The 23,009-nt window shown below is 49.8% G+C and overlaps 1 protein-coding gene across 7 annotated transcripts in view; it reads left to right on the top strand.

Annotated features, from left to right (window-relative positions):
- Window positions 1-23,009, top strand: part of TEP1 (telomerase associated protein 1) — a 1,080,103-nt gene that overhangs the window by 461,470 nt on the left and 595,624 nt on the right. The gene's annotated exons all lie outside the window — the stretch shown is intronic.

Below are 23,009 nucleotides of genomic sequence, written 5' to 3'. Positions count from 1 at the left end.
TGTTTATGCTTAGCTTCTCATGTTCCCTTTGATCATTCTCCTTTTTCGACCCTTTGCGCCTTCCTTGCATACCTTCCATATTCCTTGCCCCTATGCAGTGTGCTTCTGTTTTACTCTTGCCATCTGAGAAGCTAAACATTTCAATCCAAGCGTCACGTTTTGCCTTCCTTCCACCCTAAATTTAGTCCTCCCTTTTTTAGGTCTTGCTGATCCAGCTCGCATGCGCTGTCAGCAAGACATTTAGTAAGACGCTTTTGGAAGTGCTTCCAAAAGCGACGACCAGCTTACCTGCTCGCGCAGAAGCACGCGCGCGACTTGCCTAGCACTTTTCTTGTCACGTGCGCACAGCTCGCGTTTTAAAAAATATATATTTTATTTCGCGGCCAGGCCGCGCGGCCAATGCTTGTTGTCACTGCTGTCTAGAAGACCTGTTGCTACCAATTCATTGAATATAGAGTATGCTTTGGCTCTCACTTCATGCAACTGCCCGTTCGATGTATCATTTCCCCTCCTGCAGAATGCTTGTCGTGCAATAGACCAGGTGCTATTTTCCATCTCAATAGTGTGCAGATTCATGACACATTACATTCTTTATCTCATGGATGCTTTATATACAGAAACCATTGTGTTTTAGTTTGTTCTTTTGACAGTTCTCAAAACTACAGGTTTATTTTTCATATTTTAGTCAGAATACCAAATGCAATCTGGACCTATTGGCTTTACCACAGGCTGCTGAAAACGGCTGCAGGTCTCGGCTCAGATGACGGAAATAAACAGGGCGTTAGAGGGTATTATCTCACAGACCCCGAGCCCTGAACCTTGTTGCTGAGCAGACCCACTGCAACTGCACAGAACAGGCCGGTTGGCTGGAATTAAACGGGCTTTAGCGCTATCCTGGTCCCCTCTGAGGGTTACTAAAAAGGGAGCGCTGCCTGTGATGCTCAGAGCTGGTAAACAACTTGCAGAAGCTGTACCCCTTCTTCGCCTGCATTTAAATATATTAGCTATCGGTACCTTCTGAGCTCTGTGAAGGGCTCTGACGCCCCGTGTCTTGGTTCCACTAAAGAAGACTGCATGGTAAGAAATGAAAAAAACACAGATGAGCTAAAGAAAAATGCAAGGATTGATGCTGCTGCGGTGGACTCTGCTATTTTGTAAATTGCATATTACTCTAAACAAAATACTTACACATACAATTATTATTACCCAGTTATATTATCAGCCGTGAAAGGATGAAAGACTGAGTCAGTCCTGCCAGGTTTCAAACTTCGAAAAAACACTTATCTTGGTACACAATGTACCTTTAGACATATTGGTTTGGAACTGTTGAAAGGGCAGTGTTTGACCTGCAAGTTGGGTGATTTGTTGCCAGTTACAGTGCAGTTAATGGCATGGGTGATATAGTGCTCATTTAGGTGCACTTTGTAGCCAGGTTAAAGGCCAGTGTTTGGACAGGAAGTGTGGAAGGCTGCTGCTGGCTAAAGAAGTACACAATCAATCAGTCAATCAGGTTGTACTTGTTTTTTAAAACACTGGTGCCTTATCTCTCTCCTCTTTTCATGGTCTGTCCCCATTTTTATTTTTATATCTTTTCATTCCCTTTTACTATTTCTCTCCAGCCCCCTCGTGCTCCATTTTTATTCCTCTTTCCTTCTTTCTGCCTTGCTGTCCCCTCCCTTCTTCTACCACTAACACCTCATATGTCTCTATTTTCTCTCCTCCTCTCAACATTCTTCCTTCCACTCACTCCTGTTGTTCTCTTTCTCTCTTACTAACGTCCCTTTAGAACCGTTTACATGCTCCCCTCTCTCCTTCGTTCGCCATGTCATTGCATTTTCTTCTTTATCCCTTCGTCTCATTCTGTCACTTCTCTGCTCTTCTGTTCCTCCTCCTCTTGTCGCCCTAGATCTTTGTTCTGTGCCCCTGCGCCTCACGTCCCTTCTCTCCGACACTTTCGGTTCAGTTTAATAATGCTTTATTGTTGCCGCTGATGGGGTTTCAAGTGTAACTAAAACTTTACTGCTCACGGTCTAATTTACACTGTGCAGGGCCCACTTTTGCTGTACTTTCTATGCTATCCCACACACACAACCCCACACACACACAACCCCCCCCACACACACACACAACCCCACACACACACAACCCCACACATACACACACACACAACCCCACACACACTCACTCTATCGATCGCCCTCACTCTATCTGTCTTTCTTTCTATCGCCCTCACTCTATCTATCGCCCTCCCTCCTTCTATCTATCGCCTCACTCTATTTATCGCACTCACTCTATCTATCGCATCACCACAGCATCACTCAGCACTACCACAGCATCACTCAGGGGCACCTCATCATTACTGGAGAAGTGTGGCTCACTGGTTAGAGGAGGCAGACCTGGAAGCAGAGGTCAGCCCGGGACCAGGGTTCAATTCCCGGCTCGGCGGGGTCTTGAGTCCTAAAATGTCCATGGACTCGACAATTCTCGCTCCGGTGCCTACTCGATTCACGGGTTCACACTCTGCGACTCTGGGCAATAGCTTGCTTAATCTCCACAACGGCCCCTCGCGGCGGGATGCCTGGCTTTCACCTTGTGGATACCCTGTCGGGGTTATCTCACAGGGGAATACCAGGACGGGTTCCCTAAGCAAGCGCTTAAAGACCAGTTGGTGATTTGCGCTAAATAAATTCCTTTACATTTACATTACTATGCGCTACTACAGCATCACTGAACGCCACAGCATCACTCGTCGCAACCACATCACTCAGCGCCACCACAGCATCAATCTGTGCAACCATTCAACAACAACTGGTTCAAATATGTTCTCTCAATGTTTCAAGCTTTATTACAAATGTCACAAAAAGATGTTAATATTTCACTTCTGTTCTTGGATTTTCGTCACAATAAAATACACTGAACATAATCTTCACAAAAGTTATTTACAAAAGTTTAAGCTATTGCCATTATAAATTACAATAAGTTTTATTTCAGTATTAATTATTAAAAAAAATTAAAAGCCATTGTTATTTGTAATATCAATACATCTAAGTCACGTAAATACAACACATATTGCATTACAAATGCTATAGGTGTCACATTTGCAAAAGTTATCACTATTGGCATTGTAAATGGCAAAGCTATTATTTCAATATTTTCAAAACCAACACATAAATAAAATATTTGTCATTTGCAATACCAATAGCTCAAACTTTCCTAATGCGAGACCTATTGCATTGCAAATGCTTGTCTTGTACCTCCATCCATTTCACCTCAGCCTTATAGATTCTTCCACCAGATTTGGGTACCGTAATTGGTGTTTCCATCAGTTGCATTTACAGGAGGGTCATTTCACCGCCAACAACTTCTCCTCTGGATCCCCTTGTATCCCTGTCACTTTCTCCCTTTGCTTCATGTGTGCATTCCAGCCAGTGGCGGCTCCTCTACTAAGGAGGAGTGCTGCCCCACTGTTCTTTGAGCAGTAGGAAAAAGGAAAAATAAAATAATAACTACACAATGTTGTTAGCATTTTATTTTTCCGTGCTGGGGCAAGTTTACAAAGCAGGGCTGGGCTGTAGTCCCAGCCAGCAAGGGAAGAGTGGTTGGGGCACTTAAGTACGCATGATGGTTTGGCTGGCTAAGCAGTCATGTGCCCTTTGCATGTTCTCTACTGGCTCTATTGTACAGCCTGGATGGAGTACATGTACAGGCTCATAGTCCCCATCTGATCGCAAAACCACAGCGCTCAGACCAATCAAGACGCTGCTGTCATGGTGACAGCTTTGTTGTGATTGGCTTAGGGGGAGCCTGTGTGCGCGTCCTGCTTCTGGCAGGAACAGAAGAGGACAAAGGCAAGGCGGTGACCTGCAGCCAGTTAGGTACATTCTATTTATTTTTCTACCCATCCCATCCCACCCCCCGTCCTACCCGTTCAACTCAGTGGCAGCCACCACTGATTCCAAGCCAACATTCCCAACATTAGCTTTTAGTAAATGAGCCCATTCATTTTCTATTTCCAGGTACCTGGCAAAGTCCCCAATGGTATTTGTGCTGTCTTTGTGAACTTATTTTACTCCCTTCCTCCCATAAGTCCTTTTGCCCACAGCTCTTTCATTACCCTTTCCATTCCACCCCACTTTCTGTCCCAACTTTTCACTGACATTTAATACCTTCACACACATTGAATACTCTTCGTTTATAGCTGGGGACTTTTTTTCTTTAGTATTAAAAGTATTGCTAACACATTTGTTTTAACATTTATGTGATAGTGCTTGCTTTCGATTTGCATTTCATGCCTTGCAGAGAGGCCAGTTGACATTATTTCACTTCACATCAAGTCAGATATTTCTTGATTGAAATTATATTTAAGGTTATAGTGCTGACACATTTTGCAGGTAGAAAAAGAAGCAAGCATCTAATTGCTCACCTGGCCAGTTGTAAGGATTTGCAGAATAAATACTGCTGCATGCATATTTATAAATAGATTCTTGATATTGGCCTCTCTTCACTGTGGTAGATTCGGCTCCTGTCCGTATTCATTGGGGTTTTCTGACTCTGAGTCGGCACCGCTTTGTCAACCTTTCAGACTCTAATACAGAGCCCCTAACTCAAGGGAGAGTTCACACATTGCATTTTTTACTTGGCACAGATTCTGACAAAGATCCCAGGATGTTTGGGATGAATTTGCCCAGCCATATACTGATGATAATTGGTATGAAGACCTTCCGGATGGTAGTGGTCTAGACACTTCGCCAGACGATGTCCTGGTTTCACCTGCAGGCCCTGCCACATAAAAAATTGCGTTCGAGGCATGTGGGCTGCTGAATTCATATCTGTGCATAGATCGCCACCTAGTGTTGGGTCCGGATGATTGCACATTGTTGTCCTGGAAGAGTCTTCGAAGTATCACGAGATAGGTGGCTCCTCCCCTGGACTACAGTGCGCATGGGCATCGCCTCCATCCCCAGATTGTTTTTTTCCGCCATTGGGTTCGGATGTGTTTCGGTTCCCTCTGTCGGAACCGATAGTTGTTCAACTTCTACTTGAGACCAAAAGGTCTTTAGGCTGGGCGTCGGTATAGTTGCGTACGGGTTTCTTTCTGACTCTCAGCTCCGATCTCTTACTGCCCTTCCACGTGCTTTCGGCGCGGACGGGCCTACACTCTTGCTATGGAGCGAACTCCGTTTAAGAAGTGTCCATTGTGTCACTCTAAATATTCGCACCTCGATGTGCACCCTGTGTGCAATACCTGCTTGTCACCGGATCACCGCGAAGACACCTGCATGGCGTGTTCGAGATTCCGGAGCAAGAAGACTTTAAAGATTCGTCGGGCCAATAGGCTCCAGGCTAAGTTGTCGGCTACGGCGCCCCCACCAGACGACATTTTCCAAGAATCTGTCGAGGGAGAAGACGACGGGCAAGGTTCGGACTCGAATCCCGCATCCGAGGGTGAGACCTACGACGCGGGTGAGGAGAACTTTGAAGAAGTCACCGACGAGGTAGGGGACGACGATCAGGCTTTTGCCACGATGGGAGTTAGCTCGGAGGAGGAGCATCCCCAATCAGACTCAGGGGTTATTCCCCTTCATACGGCCCAGGTCGAGGGATCGCCTTCGGGCCTTACCCAAGATCTAACTATGAGTCCTACGTCCCCGCCTCCGGGCCCGGTCACGGACATTTATGAGCCATCACTTACGTCGAAGAAAACGAAAGTGAAGCCAACTGGTCACGCACCCTCGGATGCGAAACCGAAAGTGAAAGTTGCGCTGGTGAAGAAGGTTCTGGAGGCGTCAACTTCCAAGAAAACCAAAATGGCCGACTTGAAGAGCCATGCCAAAATGGCCGACCCGAAGCCCTCGGGGTCGAAGTCCTCCGACGCGGCTGCGTCGGCGCCGAAAGGGGTTGTGGACCCGAAGACGGCTCCGAAGAAGCGTCAGGGCGACGACGCGCATAGGCATGGGGCGTCGGCCCCGAAGAAAGTGCCTGCCGGTGATCAGGCTCTCGACGTTGAGGGGTCGCTCGAGCCGGTCCAGCCCTCTCCGGCCTGGACGAAGAAGGTTGCGGAATCCTTGCAGCGGATTCGAAAGGCCAGTGTGGTTCCCGCTCAGGACACCAGTGCGCCTAAGCTCACGCCTAAGCCTGCGAAGGAGCAAGCGCCTATCCGTTTCACCCTACCGCCCAAGTCAGCGCCGAAGGCCTTCGCGCCGAAACCGGGCGGATCCTCGAAGGAGAAATTGGCGCCGAAAGCTGCCTTAGCGGTGTCGAAGCTGCGTCTCCAACCGCTTGCGGAAGAGGAACGTCGTGCTGTAATCATCGACGCCAACACCGGGAAACTGTCGCTCCTCAAGCGGAAGATCACGACGGAGCCGGCGTTGGAACATTTTAAGATCCCTCTCAAGAACAAAAGGGACTCTGACGACTATTCGGCTTTGGTGGAACCTGTGTCCCCACAGGCTTTGGAACACTCACTGACGCATTCCGCTGCAGCCGATGCGGACGAGGAAGGTGCCGAGTACACCTACCCGGCGTACTCGGATCCGGAGGAGGAGCACGTACCTTGGTCCGCCGGAGGCGACACGGAAGACCCGCAGTCGGGTCAGGACGCTCAACTTTTTGCGGCCAAAACGTCCCCGACTGAGGACTCGGCGGCCTTCAATGCTCTGATAGAGAGAGCTGCTGCGAACCACGACGTCGAGCTGCACTCGGACCCCGTGGATGCGGACTTCTTATTCGACACCTTCTCGGTAGCCGAAAAGCAAGTCAAAACGCTACCGATGCTTAAAGGGGTGCTTAAACATGCACCGGAGGTTTTCAAGGAGCCCACCCGAGCGCGTGTGGTCAACCCTCGCATCGACAGGAAATATAAGGCAGCGCCCACGGATCCCACATATATCAAGGGACACTTGCCATTGGACTCCTTGGTTGTTTCCAACACTCGGAAGAGGGCAAATTCTCAGACTTCTGGTGACGCTCCTCCCCCAGACAAAGAGTCCAAGATCTTTGAGGCCTCAGGCAAACGGATTGCTGCACAGGCAGCTAATATCTGGAGAATATCTAACACCCAAGCATTACTTGCACGTTATGATAGAGCCCATTATGACACATTAGAGGCCATACTACAACACTTGCCTGACCATTACAAGGAGGCAGGAGAGATGCTCATTCAGGAGGGTAAACTCATCACGAATGCATCCATCAAATGTGCACTGGATGTGGCAGACACGGCCTCCAGAGCTATTAATACCAGTGTGTTGCTCAGACGCCATGCCTGGCTTAGAATTTCGGGGTTCAAACCCGACATCCAAACTACGATACTAAATCAAACAGTGAATCCTGACCACCTGTTTGGCCCTGAGGTGGATGCCACACTGGAGAAAATGAAAAAGGATACGGAAACTGCCAAGTCAATGGGGGCTTTACAAAGTCAGCAGTTTCGGAGTGGCTCCTTTCGCCGCTCAAATTCCAGAGGCACCTCAAGAGGACAAGCATCCCAGTCCACACAATATTACAAGACTAACACCCAAGCCTCGTATAGCAACAAGGGTAGGGGTGGTTACAGAGGCAATAATGTCAAAGGCAGGGGACGTGGAAACAATAGCTCCAGGTCCACCACCGCCAACAAGCAGTGACGTCTTGTCACTGCCCCCCGACCATACAACACCGGTCGGGGGAAGACTCCAGCAGTTCCTACCGGCGTGGAAGACCATCACCACGGACAGGTGGGTGAGGTCTATTATCCAGTACGGGTACTGTCTAGAGCTTACGTCCATTCCACCGGACATACCCCCAAGGAGCCGTCCTATGTCCGGGGCGAGCACTTGACCTTGTTGCAGCAAGAAGTTCTTGTCATGCTGCAAAAAGGGGCGATAGAGCTTGTTCCATTGCAAGAGCGGGGAACAGGGGTTTACTCCCTGTATTTTCTGATTCCCAAGAAGGACGGATCCCTCCGGCCGATCCTGGACCTCAGGCCCCTGAACTGGTACATCCTCTCGGAGCACTTCCATATGCTCACGTTGCAGCAGGTGCTTCCCCTGCTTCAACAGGGAGACTTCCTGGCTACGCTGGATCTGAAAGATGCCTATTTTCATATCCCCCTGCATCCTTCCCACAGGAAGTATCTCAGATTCACGATCTTAGACCAGCATTACCAGTTCAGGGTTCTGCCATTCGGGGTCACCACGGCACCGAGGGTATTTACAAAGTGCCTAGCGACTGTGGCGGCGCATCTCCGTCGCCAGCACGTCCACGTCTTTCCATACCTGGACGACTGGCTCATTCAAGCAAAAACAGAACAGCAGTGCGTCGACCACGTGTCACGCACCATTCATCTCCTGCACGATCTGGGATTCTCTCTGAACTACCCAAAGTCCCATCTCCAGCCCGCCCACGTGCGACAGTATCTGGGCGCGACAATCGACACTCTGGCAGCCACTGCGCAGCCGAATTCAGTGAGAATCGCCAGTATCCAGGCGCTGATCCAACGATTCAGACCCCAACACTCGCTTCCAGCGAAGGTGTTCATGCAGTTGATAGGCATGATGGCCTCATGCATCTCCATTGTCCCGCACGCGAGACTACATATGCGTCCGCTTCAGGAGTGCCTAGCACGTCAGTGGACTCAGGCTCATGGACAACTGACAGACCTAGTGTTGGTGAGCGGTCGGGCATACAACTCTCTGCGTTGGTGGAATCCACAAAACCTTTGCAAGGGCCGACCATTCCAAGAGCCTGTCCCACAGATTATCCTGACGACGGACGCCTCTCTCCAGGGATGGGGAGCGCATGTACTCCATTACACTGTGCAGGGACTATGGACACTACAGCAAAGGAAGATGCACATCAATTTGTTGGAACTGATGGCAATCTTCATGGCCTTAAAGGCGTTCAAAGTACATCTGTGCAGCAAGGTCGTGTTGATCCGGACGGACAACATGACGGCCATGTACTACATTCAGAAGCAGGGAGGCACACACTCTCCGCAGCTGTCTCATCTGGCTCAGAGCATGTGGAAGTGGGCCATTCAGAGGAACATCTTCCTCATGGCAGAGCATCTCCCGGGCAAGGACAATCAAATGGCGGATCTGCTCAGCAGGCACAGCCATCAGATGCACGAGTGGGAGATACATCCATCAGTACTCCAACCGTACTTCCAAAGGTGGGGTCATCCAGAGATAGACCTATTTGCCACAAAGGAGAACGCAAAATGCCAAAGCTTCGCCGCCAGGTTCCCACACCCCCAATCACAGGGCAATGCGATGTGGATGACTGGTCAGGCAGATTTGCGTACGCTTTTCCCCCAGCACCTCTGATACCGCTGGTGGCACGCAAGCTCAGGCAGCACTCGATGACGCTCATCCTGGTTGCTCCAACGTGGGCTCGCCAACCATGGTACACCACGTTTCTGGAACTCTCCGTGGTACCGCATCAAAGGCTTCATCTCACTCCCAGCCTTCTGACGCAGAGCCATGGCGACATTCAGCACCCAGATCCGCAACAGCTCAACCTGGCGATCTGGCTCCTGAAGTCCTAGAGTTTGGCTACCTCAATCTTCCTCCCGATTGCATGGACATCATTCGGGAGGCAAGGAAGCCCACTACTAGAGCTTGTTATGCGGCTAAGTGGAAGAGGTTTGTCATCTACTGTGCTAACCACAATATTGACCCGCTAGATGCTTCCATTCAAAATATCATCTGTTACCTTTTCCACTTGTATCAATGCAATCTAGCGTACTCTTCCATCCGCATTCACCTGTCTGCTATGGCAGCATACCTCCAGAATAGGCAGCACCTGTCACTCTTTAAGGTCCCTGCTATCAAGGCCTTTCTGGAAGGACTCAAAAGGGTCATTCCACCAAGGACCCCACCAGCTCCAGAATGGAACCTCAACGTGGTTCTTACGAGGCTGATGGGTCCTCCCTTTGAGCCACTGCACTCTTGTGAGCTTCAGTTTCTGACTTGGAAGGTTGCGTTCTTAGTAGCAATTACATCGTTACGGAGGGTCAGCGAGCTGCAGGCGCTCACCATCCAAGAACCTTTCTTCCAGGTACATGCTAACAGGGTGGTGCTCCGCACTAACCCTAAATTCCTGCCAAAAGTGGTATCACAGTTCCACATCAACCAGACAATCGAATTGCCGGTGTTTTTCCAAAACCCAGAGACGCTGGCGGAGCGCATGCTCCACACCCTTGATGTTAAGAGGGCCTTGATGTACTATGTAGACAGGACAAAAGATTTCCGCAAAACCAAACAACTTTTTGTTGCTTTTGCCACACACCACAAGGGAAACGCTATCTCCAAAGCGGGGATTGCTAGGTGGATAGTAAAGTGCATTCAGATCTGTTACGCTAAAGCTAAGCGCACTCTCACTATCCCACCGAGGGCCCACTCCACCAGGAAGTTGGGGGCCTCTATGGCTTTCCTAGGTAACATTCCCTTAGAAGATATCTGTAGAGCAGCCACATGGTCTACCACACATACTTTCACTAAGCACTACTGTGTAGACGTGCATTCCAAACAGCAGGCAGCTGTTGGTCAGGCTGTTCTAAAAACGCTTTTTCAGACTGCTGCAGCTGGCACGGGCGGCCGCCGCTAATGGAGGGACTGCTATGTATTCTATGCACAGATATGAATTCAGCAGCCCACATGCCTCGAACTGCAAATGCTACTTACCAGTATGCATCTGTTCTTGGCATGTAGGGCTGCTGACATTCATATCGCCCACCCTCCTCCCCGGCGCCTGTAGCAGCTGCAGAATTCATTCATATATATACATATGCTCATAGCATGGTCATCACTCACATTCTTCACTCCATCTCTGCCAATGGCTAAAAACAATCTGGGGATGGAGGCGATGCCCATGCGCACTGTAGTCCAGGGGAGGAGCCACCTATCTCGTGATACTTCGAAGACTCTTCCAGGACAACAATGTGCAATCATCCGGACCCAACACTATGTGGCGATCTATGCACAGATATGAATGTCAGCAGCCCTACATGCCAAGAACAGATGCATACTGGTAAGTAGCATTTGCATTTCTTCACCATTGTCATGGCAATGTCAGTGGAGGTCATGAACCTTCAATTACCTACAAAGGAGGTGAAGACTATTGTCCTCACGGAAGTGCTTTTAACTGGGCAGACCAGTTCTGAGCCCGCCTTACCTTTTAATGAGACCTTTCAGACACCCTTCTTAAGGCATTGCGGAAACCCTGTTCTGGATTTCCAGTCAGTCATCCAATCACAGTGGCATTGCCCAGCCCCTAGTGACATATCTTTCTTATCCAGCACCCTACTCTTGAGAGCCTGCTCGTACAGGCATCAGCAGGCAAGATCAACCCAATGTGTTTCCTGTAACACGATCATATAGGAAATCTAAATTTATTGAGACTTTTGGATAGTTCATGTTTTCATCCACAAGTCTTGCCCTGTGTTCAGTTAATGTTAGCTACCTTTCTGGAAGCTATATCTGTGCTGTTTGGGACACCATGGCACAGGTCCTACTCGGTGTCTCTGAGGATTTTCTTTCCACCTGTTTGTAGGCAATCCAGGATGGTTGCGATGCTACCAAGTTCACAATTTGTTATGGGTTGGACACCACAGATTGTCTGAGCAGTGTCATAGTATTTTCTGTCGTAGCTACCGGGCAAGCTCTGCACCCAGGCTTTCTCAATCTACACCTCCATGTATGAAGATTGATCAGCTTAAAATAACTGTGTTTGACCCTTGTGGATATTATCCTTGCTGTGTGGTGCCCTTGTACTAAGTCGATTTACACTGGGCACTAGGACAGATTTTCGGCTTGCAACATAGACCTGTGGCCGGCCAAACTGTCGGATGTTTTATTGTTTGTTTTGTCTATCGCCCAACAAGGATTTTCTGCATGCACAATTAAATGTCAGCCCTTTCTTAATGTGAGTTTATCAGACCAGCAGTCTTTGGTTAAATTATCTGTTGTGATCGGGTTTATAAAAGGTTAAACCCATGTGCATTTGTGGTGTCACAGTAGGATCTCAGATTGGTCCGGACATGTGTACTCCTTTGGAGCAGATGCACAGATGCTTGTTGTTTTTTCGTACACTCTTCTAACTTCAAAGGTGGTCTTCCTCATCACTGTTATTTCTGATCATCTCAGAGAGCTTCAAGCTTTCCTGTTTGCAGCCTCCTTACACCACTTTTTCCCCTAAATTAACTGGTGTTGAGGGTAACCTTGTTGCTAAAAGTTGTGAGCCCCCTAACATTCTTAGCTCTGTTTCACCCCTTGAAAGAGGAAGAAAGACTCTATCAGTTGGACTCCAAGAGAACTTTGAGTTTTTAAATTCACTGCACCAAAGACAGTCTGGTGGACGATCAGCTTTGTGGTTGGTTCTCAGGAACAAAGAAAGGTAAGGTAATGGCCGATAAAAATGTGGACAGTCCTTTGTATTATGAACTTGCTATGCAGGTGGCCCAAATACAACCTCCAACATTTCTGAAGGGTCATTTCACGAGGGCCCTAGCTGCTGCCATTGTCTTGGCACTCAGGAGTGCCTGTTATTGATGACCTTCAGGCCGCACTGTGGCAATCAGTCCAAAGTTCACTAGGCACTACTTCCTTGACATCCAGATCCAACTAAAGGACATTTGTCCCAATCTGGCCTGCTGGACTTTTTAGTCTGAGCCCATTCCCCAAAACCTCCACCTTGGGACGTGCTGGTTTGGTGACTATTCCAACAATGAAGAATCTGTGGTTGGAAGTATCTATCAGAAGAACAATTTACTTACCTTTGCTAACACTTTTTCTGGTGGATATTCTAGTCTATCTCAGAATCCTCACCACCCTCCTCCCTCACAGTTCTGTGGGATGGTCTCTTTCCATCTAAAAAGGTGTCACATTAAATATCTTCATACTGGCACCTCTGATTGGTTGTGTGCTCCGCATCTGATTGAGACTTCTAGTTGCAGATACCTTACTTTGGAATGATCCCCAGGCATCAGACTGAATCCAGAATTTGTTTTGTAAACAGTACCCCTTCACGCCAGTAGGTGGCGTCCTTCAGCTCCATGTGGTGTTGTCAGCACTGGAAGTGATGTGCACGGGGCCTATTTAGGCACCACCCCAGCGCACTGATGCCAGTTCTTTTCTTTCCACACCAGTCAGCACAGATCTAGATTGAGCTACCCCCAGGCATTTTTTGACTAACTTTTTATAACTAGTTGTCGAGGATTTTTGAGATCTTTCTCCTGGTGTGGCAGGGATGTCCACTCGGAAAGCTGGCTTCAAACCCTGTGGCGCCTGTCATCGACAGATGTTGGTGACGGATCTGATTGAGAGGAAGGTCCGGGCATTGGTCGTGGAGTCACCAATCTATTTTGCAGTTGAAATAGTTCTGGTAAGTCCCACAAGAAGAAAAAGAGCGAAAAGTCAAAGTGGTCTTCAACTTCACCCCATCCGTCAGTCTTCTGATGAGACGAGGGGGCGTAATCATTCAAGTCCTGGCTCCCTGGTGGAGTCTGGGCCGACTCTGCGCCTTCCATAGTTTTCAGGAGCTGGAGTGACCCTGCGCCCATCTCAGCAAATTTTATGAGGCGATGCAGCCCATTCCCGCTGGGGCACCTTCAGGCCCTATATGTTTGGGAGGGGCTCCTCCTGGTTCCCCGCCAGTGGGGCTGCCCATGGTGCCAGTCAAGCCCCTTAGATCCACAAATTGTTCTGGTCCGGCACTGGTCATACTACATCGTCTTTTCCTGGCGCTGGTGCCAATGTTTATGCTCCCAGCACCTACCCCATTTTCGCCCCCCCCCCGGCGCCAAATGGAGACTTGCTCTCAAAATGGGAGCCTGAGCTCTATTCCTACAGGCTAGGACTTGGGTATGATTGGGAGGGGCCCCTGGACCCTGAGAATAATCAGCCCCAGAGGACTCCAATGTTCTCACGCAACACCATAATCCAAGGAGTTTGGTGATCGAAGTCTCCACTTCTCCTGTAAATCCAGGCACATTCCCTACCACTCCACCAGGTAGGGATTCCAAGAGGCTGGACACCTAAGAAAATAAAATGTTTTCTTCCAACAGCCTGGCACTGCAGTCAGTGTAAACTATGTGCCTTCTGGGCTGATACTCCCATGCACCACGGAATTCGGTTGCGCAGGTGTTGCTCATGGTCTTGGGGGAGATCCGGGCCATGCTCGTCCAGGCTATTGCAGATGGGAGAGATACAGCCAAGTTCAAGATCAGATGTGGGCTGGACGAACTAACTAGGCAAAGTGGTTTCTTATTCAGTGGCCTTACGGTGCCACGCCTGGCTAACAACTGGCTTTTCAGAGGTTGTCCAAGCCTCGCTTATGGACATACCCTTTCATAGTTTCAGTCTGTTCAAAGACCAGGGAGACTCCGGGCTGGACCGCTTCAAACATAGCAGGCTGTAGTCAGGGCCATAGGCATTTAATTGGCCCTCCGCCAACCCCAGTCCGCCTTTCACTCCTTTTGTCTTTACCTGTCCAGCTACCACAGCATGCAAGCTTCCTAGCCTCTGTGTGGCTGATGATGCGGTGCCCCCAATCCCTGTGAGCTGGGCAGCCAGAGGTCAGGTGAGTCCACCACACCTGCTAGCTGTAGCCTCCAAATCTCTTTAGTACACCCTCCAACCATCATAGGCGAACCAGTGGGAGGCAGAATATGCCATTAACTGCACCACTAGAATCCCAATACATTAGACTGATGGGTTCTCCAGATTGTCCGACTGGACTACACCCTCCCCTTCGTGACTACCCCTCCACCTATGCAACTCACTTGCGACAGGCTGACTGAGGACCATCTCTCCTTACTCCGACAGGAAGTGGCTGCTCTCTTGTCCAAGGGAGCCATAGAGAGGGTGTTGATGCCAGAACCAGGTAGTGGTTGTTCCTCCGGCTACTTTTTGTTGTCCAAGAAGGATGGAGGCCTTCGTCCTGTCCTAGACCTGCATCGTCTCAATACCTTCCTCAAAAAGGAGAAGTTCAAAATGCTCACTCACTTAAGTCCTCTCTGCCATTGACCCAGAAGACTAAATGGTAGCATTTGACTTGCAGGACATATATTTCCACATTCCTGTCCTTCCTGCACATAGACGTTGCCTGAGGTTCATGGTGAGCCACAAGCCCTTTCAGATCGCTGTGTTCCCTTTTTGCCTTACACGCACATTCAGGCTATGATACCAATGTTTCAGTTTCTATCCTGAACTTCAATGAGACTGACTCTGGGGCTGCTGAGCGTCATGGCCTCTCGCATCCGGTTTGTGACGCATGCCCTCTGTCATATGCAGGCTCTGGAGTGGGACTGTTAGTTCCAGTGGGCGCAGCATATGGGGAATCTTTCTGGCAGTGTCTAGATCTCGTAGGGAACAGCATAAGATCTGCTGTGGTGGTTGACAAACCGCTATTTGTACAGCTGTAGAGCCCTCTCCCTTCCCCAACCAGATCTGACAGTGATGACAGATGTGTCACTCTTGGGATGGGGCGGCCATCTGGGAGGAGGCATCAGGTTTACGGCAGAATCCAGACTCCACATCAACTGTTTTACCCTCCATCGGGGAAAGGCTGGTGCAGGTGTTCACAGAAAGCACCACAGGCATGTGGTACTGCAACAAACCGGGAAGGGTGGGGTTGTGCAATCTGTCAAGAGGCTCTGGGACTGGCTTGAACACCAAAGCATATCTCCGGTGGCTCAATGCCTGGTGGGCTATCTGAATGCCAAGGTGGGCAAACTCAGCCGAAGATGCCGGGCGGATCGCAAATGGCCTCTCCATCTGAGGCTGGTGCAAGGTCTCTTTCAGCAGCTGGTAGATCCTAGATTAGATCTGTTTGCCACCTCGAAGAACATGCAATTTCAGAACTTCTGTGTGCTCTAGTTTCCAAGGTGGCTCTCGCCATGAGAAATCTTTGGTCTCGAGTGGGGCTCATGCTTCCTGTATGCCCTTCTGCCCATACCATTCCTGCCCAGAGTTCCCAAGAAGATCAGGAACGATCAGTGGCAAGTCATCCTTGTGGCTCTAGACTGGGCTTGGAAAGTTTGGTATCCCAAGCTGTTGGGATGGCCATCGGTCCTCTGATCAAGCTACCTTTTCTGTAGGATCTTCTGTCGCAGCAGCAGGAGAGATCCTCAACCTAAGCCTGTCAACGCTCCTCCGTTATTTTTGGAGATTGTGGGGTGCCAGTTGACAGCTTTTGACCTTCCGCCTGAAGTCTGCAAAGATATCTTGGCAGCCAGTTGTCCACCAAGACAGTAAACGCAGGGGCAAGTTTGTGCAGAAACTTAAGTTGAGCCTCTTTCTACACCCCTTTCTCAGGTCTTTCTCTTTATTCTTTCTCTTGCCCAACAGGGCTCTACTTTGGGCACATCAACGGGATATCTTTCTCCCATCAGCCTTTCCACGGTTGCCAGATCAGCCATCCCTGTTTCAATCCCCTATTGTAAAACCTCAAATTAGTGCAGTGTGTAGGTGAGATTTCAAAGATGATAGAAAAGAACAAGTCATCGATGAGACCCGTTGGCCCATCCCTAGAGATTTATAAGATCCAGGCTAAAGGTGCAGCAATGTACGGTAGCGAACTGTGGGGACATCTACCCTGTAAAGATCTGTTAAAGGTGGAGAATAAGATGATCAGGAGGCTCTTGTTACTTCCCCCCAGCACACCTTTAACCCCATTGAGGCTAGCCCTTGGCTTGAGACCAATAGATGAAGAATTATCTATGAGACCACTGATGTTCTGGCGTAGGATTTGGGCCACCCTGGAATTAGTTAGTTATAGGGAGGCCTTGCAAGAGATCCTTTCCCTCCCCAATGCAGGTAAAATTCCCTGGCTTAAGTTTGTTAAATTGGGGTTGGAGAGCCTTGGCTTACATACTGTATGGTCTAACCCTCTGGTCACTTGTCCGGTGTTGCCCAAGAAGCGATTGGCAAAAATCTATAATGGCCATAAATTAGCGACACTACTGCAAAATAAAAATATCGGGTCCTGCACTGAGTCTTTTCTGCTCTTTAAAGACTGCTACTGTTTCGAACCAGTCTTGGACATTATTTATCCGCCTCCTATAAGGAAGCTTTATGTGCAGTGGAGGCACGGGTCACTACCGACACGTGACCTTACAAGCAAATGGAGTAAGCCCACTGAGAGTAGCTGCCCTGGGTGTGGAGTGGATAGAGAGACAGACATGCACATCCTCTTCTTCTGCCCAGCGTACAGTGGAGCTAGAAAGAAATGGATAGTCCCACTGTGCAAAAACTTAGGCTTCTCTGAGTGTCTGGTGGCTTACAGGGTACTTAAAATCGACCTTGCTGAAAACATCGTGTTTGCTGTGGCAAAATACTTGGGCACTGTCTGGAATAGGAGGCATTATTGTTTGAATCTAGCCCTTCGAAACTAGGAAGTATTTTACTAAGAATGTGGCCAACTTGAGCATTTGATTGAAATAGTTTTATATTTTTAACTGTGGGAATTTTAATATTGTAATATCATTTTTAATATTGTATCAATGTACTGTTTTTTGTATCTTTTATGATGAACAATCATCGAAATAAAGATTATGAAAATGAAAATGAAATAGGTTTTGAAAGGTCTCCAACATGTGTTTCTACCTTCACCCTTTATCATGCCTTAGTGGGACCTCAATCTCGTATTTACATTTCTGATGTGCATTCTCATTTAGCCCCTACATAACTGTCCTCTCCGGAGGCTAGTGGCAATAACATTTGCCTGGAGGGTCAGTGAGCTTCAGGGTTTCTGATCGAAGTCCGCATACCTAACCATCTTTCCAGACCATTTGGTACTTCACTCTAGAGCTTCCTTTTGATCAAAAGTTGTCACTCCCTTTCCTGTAGACAAGTCCATCACCCTGCCTACCTTTTAAGCTCTGCCGCTCTAAAGAAGAGGACTGACTCCCATCGACTGGACACAAAAGGAAGACAGTCATTCTACCTTGACCGCACAAAAGATTTCCGTGTGGACAAACAACTCTTCATGGAGTATGTCGGAGCCAAGAAAGGAAATGCTTTGCAGAAACAAACCATCTTCCCACGGATCGTCCTATGCATTAAACTCTGCTAAACACTGGCCAAGAGCCAACCCCCTGAGGGTTTGCTTGTTTATTCAGCCACAGCTAAGGTTGCGATCACTGTGCTAGCACGCGAAATTCTGGTCCTGGACATTTAACAGGCAGCAGCATGGGATTTTCTGCACCTGTTCACCATGTGCTACTGCCTGGATAATCTGGTCCATTGGGATGGACACTTTACCCGTTCGGTCCTGAAGGACTGTCCAGTGTGAATTCAGAACCACCTCTGGGCAGCTATTGTTGGGTATTTTTTCTAATGTAAGGAATCTGTCGCTAGAAGTCTCTATCAGATTAAAAGTTACTTATCTTTGATAACACCTTATCTGGTAGAGACTGTCTAGCTGCACGTTCCTTACCCACCTACACATTCTTCCTTCTGCTCGAACAGATTTCTAGGGTCTAGGCATTTTCCCTTCATGGCCCAAGTTTTCACACCGGTGGTCAGTGTTCTTCATGGCTCTGCACTCCTGGTGTGGAAATTCCCGAAAAGAAACTGATTTGTGAAAGAAACATGTTCGTGATAGATTCCTTAATTTAGAATTACCCCCAGGTGTCAGACTGGATCTGGAAAGTTTTCGTCCGCAGTACCCCTGCGCGTCGGTAGGCGTCGTCGTTCGGCTCCGCGTACATCGCTGGTGTCATAGTCGCCGAGATGACATCGCTGGAGCTACTTAGACTCTCACACACGCGCTGATGTCCGTTCTTTCTTTCTTCCGCGCCAGCAAGCGCAGATCTGGAGAGAGCAGTACCCCCAGTCACTTTTTGACTGAGTTATTTTTGGGACGTTTGTCTCTGTTCTTTGAGTCTTTGACTCCTGGTGTATAGGGATGCTCGATTTTAAGTCTTGCACGGCTGGTCCCTGCACGATGTCGGTGACGGACCCCCACGTGAGTGTCTCTACTGCTTGGGGCGTGAACATGACTCAGAGTCGTGCCCTGATTGCCGGGACATGGCTCCGAAAACTTTGCGAGAGCGGTCCCGAACGAGGCTGGAGGCCTGGGAGTCTGCTATGCACCATTCAAGGTCCCGGTCCCGTGGGAGGTCAAGGGACCGTGGGAGGTCAAGGGACCGGTCGCGCCACCACCGGCATGTTTTGTTGAAGTCTTCGCACTCTGAGTCAGGTAAGGCGAAGCACAAGAAGTCGAAGAAGCGTTGTCGCTCTTCACCTTCCTCTAGCCTGTCGCGTGACATGGCTGAGGGTACCTCCTCCGTGGCTCCGGCAGAGCCTGTGCAATTGCCGACGGCCTACCTGCCCTTTCTGGGTCCGTCTGCGACTCCGGCCCAGCTACAGGACTTCCAGTCAGCCATGGCCTGCCTTTTTGACCCATCGGGTCCCGCCAGTATGCCTTCAGGCCCCGTGGGTCTGATTGGGGGTCCTCGCCCTTCTTTGTCGCCGGCTACGGCCGGCCCTGACGTTGTCGATGACTCTGGTCTCGGTGCTGCGAGACCCCCATGGATCCATGTATGGATCTCAGCTGATGTCGGGTGGCCTCGTACGATCTCCATCGACATCGATGTCTACAGCACCGACGCAGGCATCGGCCGACTCCATGGCCGACGCCGTCCTCGGCTTCCACCCCGACGTGGAGACTGCGCCCACCTCCGGATAGGAAATCCAAGAAACTGGAACAGTTTGGAAAGAAACTGTTTACTTCCTCCAGTTCAGGGCTGCGGTCTGTGAACACTGCATGCCTCTTGGGTCGTTATTCCCATTCTGTGTGGGACACAGTTGAGCAGGTGCTGCCTCAGTGTCCGTAGGAGACCCGGATGGTGCTCTTCCAAGCTATTGCTGAGGGGAGAGACGCAGCCAAGTTCGCGATTTGTTGTGGCCTTGAAATCGCCGACTCGCTGGGCAGGGTGATTTCCAGGACCGTGGCACTACGCCGCCACGCCGGGCTGAGGACAATTGGCTTTTCCGGGGATGTCCAGGACACTCTGATAGGCATGCCCTGTGATGGCACTCGCCTTTTTGGCTACAAGGCAGACGTTGGAGCGTTTTAAAGACTCACAGGCTACTTGCAAGTCCTTAGGCCTTTCAGCCACACGCACTCCTTCCTTGGCCACAAAAGGAGCAAAAAGCAGATGCAGAAGAGGTGCCCAAACACGTTCGTTTCAGAGCCACAGGCCTGCGCAGCCGCGGATGTGGGACCCGCCGAGGTCGGTCACGGGGCCAGCGGGTGAGTCAGGCCTCACCTCCTTTGCCGCCACTGCTTCCAAACCTTCCTAGTCCGGTGTTTTAGGCCCACCAAACACCAGTGGGTGGCAGGATTCGCCATCACCTCTCCCACTGGCACACCATCACTTCGGACAGGTGGGTTCTGCAGATAGTCCGACGGGGCTACTCCCCTTCGAGACTACCCCTCCAGCCATGCCACCTCAGTCCCACTTCATGTCAGGGGATCACTTGGCACTTCTTCAGCAGAAAGTTACTGCCCTCTTGGCCAAGGGGGCCATTGTTATGTTATGTTATGTTATGTTATCCGGATTTATTACGCGCGCAGATGCCCCAGCAAAGGGGCGTCCTGGCACGAGAACAGAACCAAGGAAACCGGACAGAAAGAGAAAACACAACACAACAGCAGAGCTAAGGTGCTAAGGGGAAGAGGAAGGTTTTGACCGCCTTCCTAAAAGCGAGAAGCCCCTCGATGGCGCGAATATGGACAGGCAAAGAATTCCATAACTTGGCGGCAAGGACTTGGAATGAGCGTCCGCCAATCCTAGATCTTTTAAAACGAGGAACTGTGGCAAGATGGAGAACAGAGGACCTCAGAGTGCGAGTAGGCACATAGGGAGAGATAAGTTGCTGGAGAATCGGAGGGGGAAGAGAATTTAAGGATTTTGAAGGTCAAAATCAAGGATTTAAACTTTATTCTCTGTGCCACCGGAAGCCAATGGAGATTATAAATGGTTCTCCTAGCTGAGCAGAATTTGGGCAAGCCAACCAGAGCCCTGGCGGCAGCGTTCTGAACGCGTTGAAGGCGAGAGAGCTCAGCCTGATTGACTCCAAGAAAAAGAGAGCTGGCATAGTCCAATTTGGACAGGATCATGGCTTGCACGATAAGTTGGCGAGTGGGAGCGTCAAAATATTTAAAGGTGGACCGAAGCTGACGCAGAATCCCAAAGCAAGATGCAGCAGTCTTTTTAGTATGGGTGGAAAAACTCAATTGGGAGTCAAACCACACCCCAAGATTTTTATACTTCAGTAACGGGGGTAGGAGTGGAGCCGAGCTCTTGAGGCCACCAGCTATCGCCCCACAAATGAGTTTGTTTCCCCACAATGAGCACCTCGGTTTTCTTAGCGTTCAATTGCAGGAAATTGTCATTCATCCAGTGGGCCACGGATATAAGTCCCTCACGGAACTTGGCTGCCTCGAGATCGGAAGCCCCACTAATCGCAACAGCCAGCTGAGTGTCGTCTGCGTAGGACACGATGGAAAGGTTCCCACGCATGGCGACATCAGCTAGCGGCTGGACATAAAGATTAAATAAGGTGGGGCTTAGAGCCGATCCCTGTGGAACTCCCTGGGCAATCGCATGTGGTTTAGATTCGAAGGGGGGAGTGATGACCCTGAAGGAGCGATCAGATAGAAAAGATCTGAACCATTCAAGAGCCAACTTATCTACCCCAGCCTCAACCAGACGGAGTAAAATGTCATGGGAGACAGTGTCGAAGGCGGCACTTAGATCGAGAAGCACAAGTGCCGCCGTGTGACCCGAATCCACCAACATGCGAAGGTGTTCAGCCATGTACAGGAGCGCAGTCTCGGTGCTGTGACCGGGCCTAAAGCCATTCTGCGTGGGATCTAAAATATTCGCAGAATGGAGATGGTTTGCTAGAATGGTATTAACGTGAGCCTCAGTCAGTTTGGCAGCCCACGGGAGGAGAGAAATGGGACGATAGTTTTCAGCTTTTTTGGGATCCAGAGCAGGTTTCTTCAGAATCGGGACCACCTGCGCCTGTTTCCAGGCATAAGGTACCGAACCCGAAGTCAGAGACAAATTAATAAGCTCACGACATTGAGTGTGTTCCGACGCCAGAAGTAGGTAGTGGTTTTTACTCCCACTACTTCCTGGTTCCAAAGAAGGATAAGAAACCAAGATAGGCCTGCGTCCTATCTTGGACCTTCGGAACGTCAATCGCTTCCTCCGGAAGGAGAAGTTCAAGATGCTTACACTTGCTCCCGTCTTGTCTGCCCTAGACCTGCAAGACTGGTTGGTAGCTTTGGACTTGCAGGACGCTTATTTTCATATCCCCGTCCTGCAAGCCCACCCGTAGGCCACAAGCATTCACCGTTCTCCCTTTTGGCCTTACCAGCGCCCCTCGGGTGTCCACGAAGGTGATGGCAGTGGGTGCAGCTCATCTGCGCAGATCAGGGGTTTCAGTCTTCCCCCCCCCTATCTCGACGACTGGCTGTTGAAGGTGGGCTCGCCCCAGGCAGTAGTCTCCCACCTCCAGACTACGGCCGACCTCCTGCATTTGCTGGGGTTCTCCATCAACGTGCCAAAGTCGCACCTGATTCTCTCTCAGAAGCTCCTTTTCATTGGAGCAGTTCTGGACATGACACAGTTTCAGGTTTATCCTCCCGAACAGCGAGTCTAGGACATTCAGGCTATGATTCCGATCTTTCAGCACTTGTCCTGGGTTTCGGTCAGGATTACCTTGTAGCTGCTGGGCCTCATGGCCTCCTGCATCCTGCTGACCAATCATGCCAGATGGCATATGCAGGCTCTACAGTGGGACCTGAAGTTCCAGTGGGCGCAACATCAAGGGGACCTGTCAGAGTACGTCCAGATCTCGGAGGGCACTGTGCAACAGTTGCAGTGGTGGCTCACAAACCAACATTGGGTCAGTGGCAGATCCCCCTCCCTTCCCCAACCGGAGCACACAGTGGTGACCGATGTGTCCCTCCTGGGATCCTACTTGCACTGAAAGCATTCCTTCCCTCTG

This window comes from Lissotriton vulgaris, chromosome 7 (genome assembly GCF_964263255.1).
Source record: "Lissotriton vulgaris chromosome 7, aLisVul1.2, whole genome shotgun sequence".
Classification (NCBI taxonomy): domain Eukaryota; kingdom Metazoa; phylum Chordata; class Amphibia; order Caudata; family Salamandridae; genus Lissotriton; species Lissotriton vulgaris.
This window is presented reverse-complemented; position numbering and strand designations above follow the sequence as displayed.